At 50.8% G+C, this 16,712-nt stretch overlaps 1 protein-coding gene across 3 annotated transcripts in view; it reads right to left on the bottom strand.

Annotated features, from left to right (window-relative positions):
* Positions 1–13,002, bottom strand: part of LOC120905124 (protein dachsous) — an 87,417-nt gene extending 74,415 nt beyond the window's left edge. The window contains exons 1-2 of one of the 3 annotated variants that reach the window (XM_040315883.1): positions 12,759–13,002; positions 10,248–11,019 (exon numbers count right to left, since the gene is read on the bottom strand). The gene's annotated coding sequence lies outside the window, so the exon portion shown is untranslated. Of the gene's footprint in view, positions 1–10,247; positions 11,020–12,371; positions 12,483–12,758 lie in introns of those variants that run through there. The other 2 variants (XM_040315885.1, XM_040315884.1) reach the window with 2 other exon arrangements.
* Between the last annotated feature and the right edge of the window lie 3,710 nt (positions 13,003–16,712).

The raw sequence follows: 16,712 nt of genomic DNA on the forward strand, positions 1-16,712 counted from the left end.
TTGGGAGAAGAATCATTTCGCCCGAAGGAAACTTGAAGGGGGCAGAGCATAGGAGAGATAAGCAAGATCGAAAACCAAGCGGATGGAGCGGAGAGAAAAGGGCTGGAGGAAGGGACTAATTTTGGGGAGCTTTAGCCTCTTTCTAAAACAAAACAGAGGTGAGACATAGGAAACAAGGATGATGATGAAGCAGCAGCAGCAGCAGCAGCATGATCAGACCCAACACCAACAACCTAGGGCTTCCCGAGTTGAGATGAATGTGTGTGTCTGTGTATGTGTGCTGTAGCTCCAAAGCCGTGCTGCCCGAGACTAAAAAAGGGAGCCACACGGGGTCCGAGGTACGAGGTGCGGCAGCGAAAGAAAGAGAAACAATTAAAATTTTATTAAGAGATTTTATTAACGGAGAACCAGAATCCCCAAACCCCACCGGACGCCCACCGGACACCGGCCCATTGGCCCCGAAAATAAAAAAGGGGGAAAAAAGGCAAACACGGCTTGGCCATCACGGCCGGGCCCAACGGCTCAGGTGGTGTGGAATGAGTATCAATAAAACAAAATAACGCACCATACGACGGGCTGAAAGAATGTGCCTTTCATTGCTGTGTGTGTGCGCGTGTGCGTTTCCCTGGATACTCCGAAACCGGGTGCTTTGGTATGGGTGCCGATTCGTTTTGGGACGATCGGAAGAAGATTGATTAAGCCCGCGCCGCACCGCCGCAAGACGAAGACGATGGCGACGACGACGACGGTGAGGCTGCGCATATTGAAAGCGAGTGCTTTAGAGTGCGTTGCTAACCTTTTCTTCATTTCTCCATTCAAAGCTAGCCCTTACCCAACTCCGTAGCAACGCACACGCGTCTACGGATACTTTTTCCCATTGCCTATTGGCCCGGTTGGATGAATTTCTAATGGGGCGGACGCATCGTGCCTCGATCGCAGCTCATTACGCAGGATTCAGCCGTACCGAGGCTGCCCTTTGTTTTGCGACATTGCGGGAGAAAAATGATTTGAGGCACCGTGGACTTTTGTTTTGTGGAGTCGTTGCTTACGATAAAAGATTGGCGCTGTTCTAGAGGTCCGAAGAGGCCGCAACAGCTCCATTCGCTCCGCGCAAGACAGGCCGAGTACGGGAAGAAAGGTCGGCAGTTAAGTAGTAGGCGACCGTAACTACGCGACTATGGAGCAGCAGCAGCAGCAGCAAAACGCCCTAATGACGCCCTGGGAAGCGAGCACGCAACAAAAACACCCAAATGGCAGCCGCTCAAATGGTCGGCGGCAAACCAAACCACTTCGCAGCAGCAGCAGCAGCAGCAGTCACGCTCCCACGAATAAATCTTTCCCCAGGTTTCCAAACACCCCCCACCACCCTACTGGAATGCGCTGCTGCCAGGCTAGCCAGGTAGTGCAGGTGAAAGGTGTAAATGTCAGATGCATGAAGACCGTTCGGCTGTCCCTTCGTTTTGGCGTGACGACGTCAACCTCGCTTTTATGCTAGGCACTGGTGATAGGTTTAAGTGCCGTTTTGGCCAACAATTGTGTTGCAAACTGCCGTGTGTGTGTGTGTTTTTTTCGTTGTTGTTGTCTGATTATGGACACTATCACCAGCAACCGGTAGCCCCGACCGGAGTTGGTTTGCCCTCGAGCGCACAAGCAAACCCCCCAAGGGGGAGACGGGAGATCCTTCAATTAGGCAGGAAATGTGTGAGTGTGTGTCTTCAAGTGTGCTGTCTCGGGACGGCTACTTATGCACGGGTATACACGGTGGCATTATCGTCACCTTTCTTTGCCCCTAGGCGCGCGACCCAACGGGGTGGTTGATTTTTTGCTGTTGAGGGATTGAGAAAATGGGCGGCTTTAAATGTTATGAAAGCTTCCGTTTAACACCTGCCACCTGCACATCCCCAAAAGCTACAGTTTTATCATTTGTAACTCAAACAGAAATAAAACAAAATTGCCCAGGTGCCGGCCGAAATCCGGCTGCCGTATTCAGTAAAACAAGCTCCCTAAACGAGCGTGAAAGACATGACGCTTGTACGCATGTACTTTCGCCAGTGTGCACAGTGAGGGAAGTGAAGGATGTTGTCTAACAAGCCCACTTGCCCGAAAACGTTCGAGGTTGATGGACAGAGATGCTACTGGAAGAAAATAAAAATGTATTTCTTTTGAAAACAGACATTCTGCGCGAATTTACGCGAACAACATACTCTATTGGTGAGTCAGTTTTTTCTTGCTTTTTTGATGCTCAAATTTGGCTGTTCAAGTTTGAAGCAACGTAAACAAACAGACATGGAACCGAAAGCTGGCATAGAAAAATAGCTTTCATCCTTTCTGTCCTCTACACTCTACAACAGCGTGTCTGGACGTAATTTGCCATTTATTCATCGTGTTACACCCCAAACCCCCCCGTGTTTGAAATAGAAAACGCAGAAACCTATCTTAAATCAAGCCCAAACAAAGATAGACAGAAATGTGCCCAAAACGGGGACACTCTCCTTCCCTTTTCTCTCTTTTAGGACGGCCTTAGCCGGCCGACGACATCTTGAAACCTGCGAATATTTTGAACTCAGCTTCCCGTAATTAAGGTGAAAAATTGCCCTCATGTTCGGCCAAGCGAACCCGAGGTGCGACACAGTGTTTGCGGAATCGATTTAAGAAGGGAGAGCAAAAAACCAACCAACAACGTCAAAAATACTTCTTCCGGGAGGCCACACGGACTGCGGGCTGTCCGGGGCCACAAAAAGATGACCGTTGACAGATAGCAGGGTTGTCACCGGTTTACGAAGCTCGCACGATACACGATCGGGCCATTTCGGGCCGGGCGGGCGGGCGGCCACACTTTGGCCAGAAGGATAAATAAATCTCATCTCGCGATAAACATCTTTCACCCCAATTCTAGCCTACGAATGCGTCTAGTTTAGAGTGATAGAGATATGTAACGTTGCTGGTTGGCTGGTTGTGAACTCGTTGGCAAGCCGTAGTGCGGGGATAAATAACGGAAAAATGAACTTTCGACGCGTTTATCAAACGGTCTTCCCTTCTCTACCATTGGGAGCCGTTGACAAACCGTACATCTTCCAGGCGAAGCCCCCAAAGAAATCGAGACAATAGATCAACCTGCATGTGCGCGCATCTGTCCAAGCGCGCTAATGGATGGAGCACCAAACGGGGATCAATGTCGAAACGTTTAGCACGCCCGCTTCATCAGCCGGCCCCCAATTCGTCCGAAATCCGCCCGTTCGTCTATTCCGGCACCCCGAACGGATCTCGTTCCGAAATCGGCCCCGAGACCCCGACATTCCCACGGCGACATTCCTGGACCGGATTTCCCACATTGGCCGTCGCGTCCCGCCGGGCCCATCGCGTAATTGGATCTTCAAAAAGTCGACAAGAAATAAATCACTTCCTGCAGCCGAGCCACCAGCTCCAACCGGCAGCGCAAACGTACGCAAACGATCTTCATCATCCTCACGCAGCCTCCATCGCGATTGGTCGTCGTTTGTCGTCGCTGGTACGGCGCGTTACGCTTTCTCCTCCCCAGTGCGCCCATCGCTCTCTAATCCGGTTCTGGAAGCGCAACGCACGGCAACCTCACTGGATCGTTGGTCGCGCAAGCCCACGCTCGCCGTCAATCGGTAGCCGGAAATGAAACCGATCGTACCGGAATTCGGAAGACGCAAACCACCACACACACACACACACGCAAATGGGGGAGAGCAGGAAGGAGCATCGACATGGCATCGACAGAGCGATCGTAAAACAACACTGTGCATCTTGGGCCGCTGTTGCTGTTTCTCAAACGACGCCTTCTCCGGAGCAATCTTTCATTAATTGACACCGGCACGATCGAGGGACGGCACGGAGCGCTCACCGGAGCGGCTGCCCGATAATCTATACCCAGCGCTGAAATGTCACCATTGGCACTGGATTGATCGGCAACGAGCGTAAGGGTGAGAAGGAGGAGAGAGACGGGGAAGCGACAACGGCACCACCAAACAAACGTCAAACAAGCGCGAGGCAAACGACCGAAGGGATCTGTCATGTTGCATTCCGCTTATCTCATCTGCCTGGCGGCGTGCGCGCGCCTCGCGCTCTCTTTCTCTCCTATCGCACTGGGGGCGGGGGGAGAGGGGGGATTGTGATTCAAGAAATGAAGTGAAAATGGAAATTGAGAGCCGAAAGAAACGAAATCGGTAATATTCCTCCTCGCCACATCTCCCGCCCCATTGCTGCGTGCGTTGGTACTAGTAGCGCTGGGCCCAGCAGTAGTAGTAGTAGTAACGAGCGGATGAACGGATCGGGCGCGATCAACGTTGCGTTGGACGAACGCCGCATTTTGTGTGTGTGTGTTTTTTTTAGCACGAGGGACACGCTGATGCTGCTGCACGGGGCCATAGGCCATATGGCAGTGCGACGCAGCAGCGGCAGCGATAAATAAACATATATAATCCCAGACAGTAAATAACAAATGTGACTGTAATATTTTATACCTTTGGCATGAGGCTGGGCCCGGGCCCGGGATCCGCCCGCAGCAGCAGCCGCACCAGCGCGAACGAGCGAGCGAGCGAGCGGTCCACGAGATCTTCGCCCGCGTGCATCTTCCACGCACGGATCCAGCAAACGCCCGAACGCGCGCGAGATGGCGAAAAGTATACGCGCACGGCAGTAGTAGGCCGGTGTGTGTGTGTGTTCGTGTACCGATCGCCGTTCGCGTTCTTGCTGCCTCGATACCACGCGCTTGCTGCTGCTGCTGCATGCCTTTGCGCAAAGCGCTTTGCAGAACATTTCCTTCGCGGTTTTCTTTGCATTTGCGTTCGCGTTAGGAGAAAGGGGAGGCTCGTGTTGCCAGCAAGCAGTACCACCGCGACCGCGACGATGGGGCTTTGATCGAGACGAACAGGGGGGGGGGGAACTTTTGCCTTCGCTACGTTTCATCCCGTCCGTTCCACAGGGCGAAACTGCAGAAGAATGAAGCGTGCACTAAAACCGCTAAATTCTAGCATCTTTTCTCGCCTCCCCAAACCGAAAGCGATCTGTGCGCGATCACGTGCTTAGAGTGTTCTAAGAAGAAAAGGCTCATTCACCGCCGCATCCCCGGTGAGTGAGCGAGTTCTGAGCCCGCTTTATCTTTTGGCAATTTGTCTACAGATCGGACAAATTCCTATCGGCTTACAACGGCTGCTGAAACGAGTGGGAGGGGAGGAGTCCCGAAAAACAATCACTGACAGTATGCCCTTTCACGATGTCGCTCTGTTGTGTTGGCTTATCGTCCTACTTATAATATTTCGTTATTGTTATTCATCAGAAACAAAGGCAGCAGCGAGCAGAGACGCTGCCGCCGCCACTGCCGAAAAGAAAAAAAAGAACAAAACAGAGCTTGTTCGCTCGAAGCACGGTAACGACCAGTCCCCCCAAGAGGAATCTCCTCCACGAACCATCGACGGTGGCGCGCTGGTATTTTATCTAAGCATTAAGAATTTACAAACAATTAAAACCTTTAACGATGCTAATCGCAACCGGCAAACGGCTCATGTTACTCCAGCGCTAATGACGATTGCGTTCTTGTGCCGGCTTTTTTTGTTGTTTTTATTCCATCGATAATGTATTCCCTGGTCGAGCTTATGCCCCCGCGCGGGTCCTGGTCCTGTTGCGTGGTTGCGTCACTTTCGCAATTGTCGCCCATCAACCTTCCCTTATCCCGGTGCGCAATCAAACGCTAACGATTTTTGCCTGGTGATGAAAAAGGATGATGAACGATCGCCGAACGTTGATGGTGATTGGTTCGGGGACGCGTTCGGGAATGCCAAGCGTGACGAATGGTCACCCGCTTTCCAGCCGCGAGCGGTGTTGGCGGTGTGCCTCCCTCGCAACACGGCCACCCGAACCGCGCACAGCAACATAAACAACCTATTTTACGATGCAAAAAACCGGAATACATTTTAGCGAAACGATGGGAAACGGTTAGCTAAAAGGCCCATATAAAGCCCGTCCCTTGCTTCCTAATGAGTTTGATTTGCTTAGCGTTCGCGGGCTGTGTTGGGGGTGTTGGGGCTGCATCCTAATCGAGCCATCTCGAGCCTGAAAGATGAGCCACCGCCTCGTGACGGAGAGAGAAAGATGGCGCATACTTTCCGCAGTGACCTTTCACAGTTGGCAGCCAACCTCCGAGCGACCGAGCGAGCGGAGAGATATGAGCGATGGTTCCATCGATTGATAGTGAGTTGGTGAGCGCACACTGGCGCACACTGGGCATGCTGGATGCTCGATGCTCGAGTCTTTCAACGCTCGTATAAAATAAGAAACACATGCTCCGTTGGGTCCGCGTGGCCGTGCTGCTTGCGCGCACAATGGGTCGTAAAATCGAAAATTAATTTACTTTTTTTTCTCTCCCAATTCTCGGGAGCGACGGCAGCAACGGGGCACCAGAAAGCAAAACCCAGAAAGCCCTAAGCCCCGGTGGTTCCTATTGTTGTTGTGAGGCTGTTCACGTCCAGCCTGTACCGTCGACCCGGCGAACAAAGAAGGAAGGAAGGCTGTCGGACCGTCGTTAATAAATCGTAAAAAAAAAGCAACATCTCGTTGAACCTGCACATCATGTAACAAATTCTTCATCATCGTACACGTCTGCCCACCGCCTTTTGGTCGACCTGGTTCTTGGCTACGCCAGCAGACGACGACGTCGGTGCTGAAAAGCGGTCTAGGCGACCTGGGTGTAATGTACACTACACACCTTCGCTCTCGCTCTCTCTCGCTCTGTTTCGGGATGGTTCAACAGAAAGCGTACACAAAATAACACAACAACCCCTTGCTTTCTCGTCATAGACCTTTGCGCATTCCATACACACATTTCCATACACTGAGAGTTGGACAACGGTTGCAGCAGGACGCATTTACGCAGAAAATCGTAAAAAAGCTCCATCGCTCGATTAAGCAAGCAGTAGCCGCACTGCCAGAGTGCTGCCTTCTAAAGGGCTAGGGTAGAGATCGATCCACCACATGACCACAGTGTGTCGTTTCGATCAACAGCCCATCCATTTCGATTGCGTCAACCATGATTCATGGTTCAGGGACGTTTGGGTCGATTCTCGAGCATCATAAAAACAATTGTAAAATGAGGCACGAATAAAAAAAGGGAACCAACAAAACACACTCGAGTCGCATGATGATTACCCGTACTGGGGAGTAGGATTCTCACGAACCCACGAACCAGGTGTACGTTTCAGTGCAACCGGAAAGGATGCACATAATTGTTGAAAACTACACCACGCATAACGAACAACACCGGGGTGTGGGAGTGTGTGCTTTTACCTGCGCGGCCGGTGGAATGCCACGGAATCCACGGTTTAGGAAGGGTCGATGCGATAAAATCAATCTGTCAAACGGCTACAATTATTTGTAAAACCTTTCCGAACCACTCGTGGCACTTCTTTGCTTCTCTTTTCTTTGGTACGTGACGGAATAATTATGCTCAAACGAAATGACAAGAAACGGGGTGCGTTGGAATGTTTCACATTTAACGAAAAAAACGTTTTTTTATGACTGACAGTGTGGAAGGTGCTGCACATCACCATTACTAGCGGACTGCAACTTTGCAACAATTTTCAAGCTCAATCAAGAAGGTGTCCTTTCCGGAGGTTTGAGTGATGAGGTGCAATCATAATCTTCACTCCTTCGTATCAAATTATTTCCCCGGCGCGATCATTACTGCTGGCACATTCACTTCACTGCATCAAATGAACACACAAATTTACTACAATAAAACCGAAACTACCAAACCCTCTCTCGGCTCGGCTTAACAACCGCTCGGGCGATAAAAATGACTGCCCCAGCGCCATTGTCCTTGTTCCTTTCCTCTTTTTTTTGTTTTGCTTCTCGGAAATCGATTATTTCGGAGGAAGCGCAACCCTAGCGCGTATCTTTTGCCCAGTTTCCGCTGCGATGGTGGTGGTAAGCGACGAACCTCCCCCAGACACAGAAAGGATCTTCATTATCTTTACCATCGTGAAGTGTTGATCGTTTCGGCTGGAGGACCGGAAGGCTAACAAAGCACAACCGGCAGACGAACCACTGCTCGGGATCGCTTCATAGAAACCGAGCACATTTGGACACAGCCCCGAGGGCAGCCAACGGCCGTCGCCGAAACGAAACAGCTCGGATTCGCCGCTGCTCTCCGGCCTGGTTTCATTCGGCGTCCACCGAGGCAATCTAGAACTGAACCATGTAATTATAGAACAATCAAAAAGCTTGTAACATTCGGTCCGTGACGTAAATGGGATGGCAAGGATGGCATCCGAAAGACTGCGCGAGTGATTACCCTGGGGGAGGTTGGTTGGTGTTAGTGAAGGCGGCGTTGAGGTTGGTTCTCTTTGTATCGCTCAAAATCAACCTGAACTGAGGCTTCGTAACGAACGTAGCAAACAAAAAACCTTTTGCAAAAAAGGAAATCAATCTTACGCTAGTTGTCTAGGAAAACTGATTTTGATATGCTCTTTATAAACGCGAAAGAGAGAGAAAGGGTGGTTTATTCCAGTAAACATTCACTTTAAGCCAGTTATTTATCTTTCACAAAAAAACACATTAACGATTTGTGTTACATTCCTTTGCATGCATACCCCTTCATGCGGCGGCCCTATGATGTAACACTTTCTGCAGGCGCATGCACATGCACGGTGTGAGCATAACGTTTGCAGCCCAACCAACCAACCGCCAAACAAGCAGCGCCATGCGCACTGTGAAGGCTTCACTGCACACACAGCTATGATTCATTCACCGGAGCAAGCAGCAGGCTCGCGGTTTTGCAGCCTCGCAGCGACCGACGGCAAACGTGGTAACGATCATGCCAAATCGATCGAGCAATTAGAACGGCATACAGACACCAGTGCGCCGGTCGGACCAATCGCAGAATATCATTTAGCGCTCAATTTTATCTCTAAATGGTCCACCCCACCCGCTAAGAGCATCTCTCTCTCTATCGCTCTCTCTTTATTTGTTGGTGAAACCTCACTCTCTTGGCGGTGCGGGCCCTTTTTTGGCCGTTCATTAAACCATGTTAGGCCAGCATCGCTGAAGCTGGCGGCCAGCTGAATGGACAAAACACTTGACTAATTAGTGAACGATCGAATGATTTCTCGTAGCGCGCGGGGCGACAGCCAAACCCGTCCGTTGGATTTGCAATCCGCCATCAATCGCGCAACGCGCACAGACAGAAAGAAGGGGAAGCGATGGATGGTGCTGAAGGTGCGCTGCCAATCCACACATGGGTGACGGTTGTCAGGGCAATGTGCAAACGCTTCAACCCGCTCGAAAGCTTCCCTCGCTCTAGGCACAGCGCAAGTGCAGCCGAAGCAGCGAAGGGCGATCTCGCCGACACCGCTGCATCGAAGGGATGGAAAGTGGCCAGCGGGACGAAAAGGCAGAGAACCGAAAGGACCATAAAATTTACGATTACTCAAGAGAAATCCACACAAGTGTGCTGCTGCTGCGCGCTTCCTACCTTACCGCCGTGCTCGAGCTGCAGCCGCTTGCTCTAAACAAATAGAGCCCGAGCCCAGTAAAAGGCAATGTTGACGTTGTCAGCATCAGCTGCAGCGCGCCGCGACCGCAGGTGAGCTGCAGCGGGTGCAAGTGCCTCGCAGTGATCCGGGCGGAAATGTACCCCACGAAATGCGCGATCTTGCACGTCGATTAGGACTTGGTCTGTCGGTCGGTGGCGGTGGCCGTATCGAAAAAGATAGACACGGATGCACTGTGTACTGTGCGGTTGGGTGGTGGGGGTATATGTGTATAAAAAAAAACATCATGAAACAGGTTCGTCGGCGCATCAACATCAAGCCCTTTCGATCCTGATGAGGTACCATCGCGTTTGTGTATATACATATATGTGGAGCGCGACTGTTTCTTTCCCAGGGCGATTTTTGATGGTCGGAAGCTGCGGATTAATGTTACTTTGTTGCACAGCCAATCGAGTGAATGCAGCCCCATCTCTCCGACCCTTTACGTTGCCACGAACGGCCGGTGGACACATTCGACGGCGCGTGATGTTGCGCAAAAAAAAAGCCCCTGCAACCCCCGGGCGTTGAGTTCAGCGGGTTCGTCGCTTGCTGTTTGAGCGATTTCGTACCAAATCTTTCTCGTACCGGTCATCAACGTGTCGAACAATTCGCATGATCGCAGCATGCCTCGGAACAGGCATGGGTGTGTGTGTATATGTTGTCTTGAGTTTCGCGCTTGGGGAAAGGTTATATAATTACCTTGCACCACGTTCACCGCTCTGCTGGAATCTTTTCTTTCTGTGTGTTTCAAATTTCTTCCACAAAATCCGCACTGCTGGATGCCACGGTAAATATTGGCGTTGCACAATTTCTTCCTCCAATGCGATCGGCCACCGGGTAGATGCTGCAACACTAGCACTGCATGTGAACGATCGCTTTTCGATAGGCTTAGTTAACAACTACCCATTATCACTGCATGGATTCTTCTAGCCTCATTTTCACTCACACGCAACATTTACAACATTTGGCTTCGCTCTTTCGCACTAATCGCGCACTGGTGCGAATTAACACTTCGTCAGCTCTTCGTTAAGGGCAGGGGCTTGGTTTCTAAGCCAAGAAAAAAACGGCCATTTCCATCGGACACTGATCACCTTTAAGCCACCGTTTCAAATCGTACCTCGACTTTCCGTGCGTCGGAACGATCTTCGATCTTCGCAGCAAATCGGGTGGGCAAATCTCGAGAGCACTTCACCACCAACACCAACACGCACACTTTACACAGGATATGCTTCTGATGCTATTGATTTGGCACCTATTTTCACTCGCCCAAGATGTGATGAGCCTTAGAGCGTTGGGCTCGCGCGGGCGGTTTCTTCCATCGGGTTCACACTCCTTTTCTGTTTCACTAATTCACTGATGAACAAACTTCAGGAACTTATGCTTGCAAAACACTACCACCACTCACACATCACATTTGCATTACACGAAACACCGGCGGTCGGCCGCCACACATCCTTCAGGCAGCATCAACCTGAAAAGCAGCAAGTGGAACGCTCAAGCAGCCACACTTTTTTCCTCTTTTTTTTGCTTATTTTTCACCATCTCCCCTCCTCCCCCTTCCCCCTTCCCTCATGCCTGATATTAAGCTAGCCGGGACTACCCATTTGGCACACAAACCACGCACAAACACTACTCTCGCGCTTGCTCTTTCTCACCCGCCATCGCTAGAAATCTTGCTCCCTCTTTCTCTCTCTCTCTCTCTCTCGCTCCTTCCTACTATTACGCTGGTGTTGGCTACTGCTACCGCACGCACGTATCACCAGACCCTCGGCTCGGGAGCGTGGTCTGGCCAATTTATTATTCTTCCTTGCCCTTCCGTTCTTCCTTTCGGTGACAATCGGCCGCAAATAACTTGCGCCACGACGGCGACACACAGGACACAAGGGTTGGGGAAGAGAGCGGGGAGAAAGGAAACTGGACCTGCGGGGTGGTGGTGGGCCTGAAACAAGGGACTGCGAGATGCGAGCGCGCAAGACGGCAACGGAGCAGCGAAACAAGCGGCAACAGGCGGCGGAGCAGCAACTAAATGCAAAAAAAAAAAACAACAAAACCGGTGCCCGAAGGAAGGCGCAGCAAGAGCGGCGAAGAATACTAAAAATAAATTTAATCTCACTCCTCACTTTAATCAAACGTAAGCAAAATCAGAATGTATCCGAAAAATTTTGTGATTAAAATTCCTATTTGCAGCTACAAAAATTTCCTTTTAAAAAATTCTTTCTCGTACTCCACGCGGCCGCTCCACGAGCTCGGAGATGCGTCTTGCCGCTGCTGCTGCTGCTGCCATTTCTGCCATGTCTGACTGCTGCCTCTTCCCGTGCTGCACTCGAGTTTGCCTCGAGCACCGCAAGCGCTCCTGCTGCTGCCTGCACACACCCGGGACAGTGCGCGAGATCTGTTTTTTTTTTTTGTTGTGTGTGTCTTCTGTTGCTTATTTTCCTTAATTTCAACCTCAACCTGCAGCGCGTGCACCTTGCCTTGCAGGCCGACGCAGCAGCAGCAGCAGCATCGGGTTTCGAGTGTGACTCCGTTGGTATGTTTGCCGCCGCTGCCCGTTGCGCCTTCGCCTTCGCACCCAGCCCAGCAGAAAATGCACAGCGAAAAGCGCAATTTGTGTGTTTTGTACGTTTGCCTTCGTTGCTTTGGATTCGTTTTCATAGCATGCTTTGTTTGGCCGCGGCTGGTCATCCGGATGATGCTGAACTACCACCATTCACATTTTCGTACACGGGGTTTCAAATCACAAAACAGCAACAACAACAGCACCACAACAGTGATCAACTCTCACAAAACAAACAAACCATTTCATCGCGCAGCCTCACTCACTCAAATTGAGGTTATCCTTGTTATTATCACTAGCCCAGCGGCCATGGCAAGATAGTATCACTACTCGATATTCACCTTTTCTTCCCTTCCACAACCGCACCACCACCGAACACCACGTAGTACCACACTAGATCAAGCACGATCTATTTAAACAGCGCCTTCTGCCGGAGTGGCGTGGTACAGCCCGTTTTCTAGTTCATTGGCTCCCGTTACCCCGTTGCTAGCAGGCTTTCCATGGCACCGGATATCACAACAGCGCGGGCGCGCGCGCACTCGTACTCGGGTTCGTCGGCTGCTGCAGCGTTGAAGTCTCTCGTTTTTGACCACGCTCTACAGCCGCGACACGTCGTGCGCGCTCGCCTCGTTCGCTGCGAAGCTGTTGCTCACCTCTGTTTCGTTCGATTCGAATCGAATTGCGTCGATTTCGTGGCACTGTTTCACTACCGCCGTATTTGTGGTAAATCTTTTTTTCCGTTAACCGTGTTAAAACGAGCTACTGCACTTATTGCGTCTAACAATCAACGTTCGATATTGAGGATGATGATCACGGGTCAGTCTCAGGCTGAACGCAAAAATGCACACAACGTAGGTCCGCGCGCACAGCGTCGTTCGGTATTTCAACACCTTCGTATTCGGACCACTACTGAACCTGAGGCTGGAGAAAATATTTTCTCGCAGCAGAAGACAATCGTTCCATTCCCTCTCGCTCCAGTACCCCGGGGTTCCTGCTCCGCTCCAGCACGCAAGCTGGCATCAATACACACACACACAAGCACACACACGCAATTCTACCACCGAGAGCAAGATCTCTCACGCTCACTCCCACAGGAGTGCGGCGCTATGCTGCTCGAGAGCGAGCTAGACGGAAGACGCGGACGCGGTTCCACGCGTGTGGTTGTGTTGGTGTCGTTGTTGGACCTGCTACGGTGAACCGGGAATGTCTTGAGATCTGTGGGCCGTACTTCAATTCGTTTCGTGCCCTCCACTGTGCACGGTTGTGTGTGTGCGTGTGTGGGTCTATGTGTGAGTGCATTGAGAGAGCTTCATTCCTTGGGCATCACCGCAAACGAAGCCAAGGGGTTTGGGAAGGAAGCGACTTGAAAAGCCAGCATACAACCGTTCCGCTCGATCCTACCGCACCGTTGTATGTCAGTCGAAGTCCGTAAGGTGTATGAGCTCTCTGCATGGATGGGAGGATCGAACAGAACCAGAAGATGGAAACCGATCCACCTAAGAGGCGTAGGTATTTGGCTAGCCTATGCAGATGTTTGGTGTATTGTAGTGACAGTTCTATCTCCCGCTCATGAGGTTTGTATGGAACTTTACTTCAAATTGCACAAATTTTATATAATAGATAAATTCACTTAAAGATCACAATATTGATCTCCTCATTTTGGGACAGAAAGTTCACTTTAAAGCATCTCGATCGTCCCGAACATTAGCAAAGTTAGACCTCCTTCTTTCATTTGTCGATCAACCCTCAACCCCCAGAGTTCTCTGTTACTCTCTATCGCACTCTTTCTCTCTTCTTTAGTTACTATCTCCCTCCTTCTCTCTCTCTGTATTACTCGAATCTCTTGTTGTAAGATCCATTCGATGGGAGGAAAACAAAAGAAGTCGAAAAAGTAGTCATTAGCTGGATATGCTGTTAAAATGTTCATTCTATAGGTATGCGTCCGATCGCGACCCTTCGCCTGTGTGAATGTGTGTGTGTATTTTACACGGCTACACACAAAGAGAGCGTACGAGATGCAATCGTTGGGGTTGGGGTTGCTGCGCTGCCGGTGGTGGGGCGGCTATAGCTGGCTGTGTGTTAGTATTGGGGGCTGGAAAAATAAATGTTTCATGACCAGTTTTTCGTTCGGGTTCGGGCAGCAGCAGCAGCACCACCAGCAAACAGCACACGGTATGCCGTATGTATGCCACAGCGCGATCCTGAGCAACGATCGTGCTGTCGACACTTTTTGCTTTCGGTTTGGTGGCTTGGAATGCGCACGCAGACAGACCCCGACTATAAACAGACACACAGAGAGCCGCACAGCGGGCTGCTGGGCGAGGGATACGGCTGGGGGAGGAAGGGTAATGCACTACACCTGAATGTCCTGTCCACCGCGCATTACGTTGTAAACGAGAATCTTCGGGCAAATCGTTTAAATTGAACAATTTCGGAACCATTCCACATAGACACCTTCCTTTTTTGTGTTAAATTTCGGGTCTTTTTTTGTCTGTGGTCCTATGCGTTTGGGGTGCAAGGCGAAACGGGAAAGGGCGAACTTCTAGAAAGAGAGAAAGATAAAGAGAGAGAGAGAGAGAGAGAAAAGGGGAAAGAGAGACAAAGATCGAGATAAAAAATACTATCCAACCTGTCCACATGAGACACGCACACGCTCAAACACGATCCCTGTGTGTACGCGATCATAGCCAACTCCAAAACATCGATCTTGCCCCATCTAAACAAGTTTTGTTCGTTTTTCATCTCCTACCCTTCCATCTTTCTTCACACACACACATACACACACATGCGCACACGCTGCTTCCCTTGCGCGACTTCGGCATCCCGCATTGCGATGGACAACATTTACCTGAGATTGTGTGGTTAGGTTTCCCAGAAACAGGTTTCCCCTTTGGCACAGGTAAATGATGATTTAAAAAACAAAACTACCGTCGAACCCTTGGCTCGACACCAACACCACCACCACACACACACACACACGCGGGCCACACGGCATCAGATACGCATTAGATGCGCATACTCTCTCGCCGCTGCCTCTTGCCGCCGCTGTCCCGCTCACGCTCTTGCACCGCGCTAAACTGTGAGCGGGGCCGTTTTCGAGGCAGCAGCTTTTCGAATTTGGGTTCTGGGCCGGGTTCTGGTTCTGGTTTCCTGGAGCCTACACACCAGCGGTGCACTCGGGCGACGCACGCTGTATGAAATACATTATAATAAATGAATACATGTATCATTATTACAAAACTGTTTCGGCACCGACGCCCACCCTGCATTCCATTCCTTGTCGTTTTCGCCGTTTTCGCGCTACCCTGGCCCCGTTCCCCCCTTTCGGTGCTGCGCCAAGGGACAAACGACGCACTGTCCACTTGCTCATAATCTACTTGATGGAGCACACTATTTCGATTGACATCTTTTGCGGGCCATCCTTTGCAGCAGTGCTGACGAATGAGGAGTCCGCAGAACTGCGGGATGGGTATGACGAACGTCTGTTCCCGTCCGACATTCCAACACAATCTTGCGGTTATCGTCGACGCGTCGTTTAAAAGCCAATATACATACACATTCAGCAGTCAATAAGTAATCGCTTTTATTAGCTCGGCATGATGATAATCGCGGCTCGGCAAATTGAATTTTGCGAGTCCCCGCGCGCCGCCGCTGTATCCGGAGATCCGATTACGGGACGAGCGCGCTCGATCGGTAGCCTCCAGCGGCCAGCCAAAGTCGATTGGTTCTCGCGCCTGCTCGTCCCTCCCCCCTCGCCCTCTTGTATTGGTGCGAAAATCAGAGACGGGAGATAGAAAGAAATAAAAGCGTGCAACAAGAGAAGAAAAAAAGCGCCGTGCCTTCCCGAACGTTGGACTGTGTGGTCTCATCACGCTTGGTTTACTACACCCTTGCTAGAGAAAGTGTAAAGTGTATGATCGTACCTGAATTGCTTAAAGGCATCCCAGAACTTATTACATTGGCAAAGACATTATTCAATACTCGATCGTGCGATGTTAGTACAGCCACGCACTCGGGATACGGTAGCCCGCCTGCAAGCCCGACCCGGCCAAAGCTGCACGCGTTGAAAGCGCTGCATTTTTTGTGGCCTTTTTTGTGCTACCACTTTTGCGCATCACAGCAGCGGGTCCAACGTTGATGACATTGATGCTGCTGCTGCTGATGATGATGATGATGATGATGGTGATGGGAGACGATCTTGGGGACACACCGATCTGCAAACGGATGGCTGTTCAATAAGTGAATACGTCCAGATTTCACCTACGGGTTCGCCAAAGACACACACACACATCAACCCCACGGTGGTGGTTCCCTTTTGCTTTGGCTCTTTTCAATGCAAGATCGTCATCATCATCATCATCGTCGTCGCTGTCGTTGTCGGTGGTTGGCGGCTGCTGCATTGCGAATTGGGAGCCTCGCCGATCATAATGCTGCGCGCACCGTAATAATGCCAATGCTGGGACTGGAATCGGACTTATTTCCGCACGGACGGAGAGGAGCGGAGTCGGGGGGGTCGTTGCAAAAAAAAAAAAGATGCGAGAATGAGCAGCAGAAGCAGGATGATGAGGAGTAAGAAAGAAAGACGAGGCAAACAGCAACAAAAAACG

This window comes from Anopheles arabiensis, chromosome 3 (genome assembly GCF_016920715.1).
Source record: "Anopheles arabiensis isolate DONGOLA chromosome 3, AaraD3, whole genome shotgun sequence".
NCBI classification, from domain to species: Eukaryota; Metazoa; Arthropoda; class Insecta; order Diptera; family Culicidae; genus Anopheles; species Anopheles arabiensis.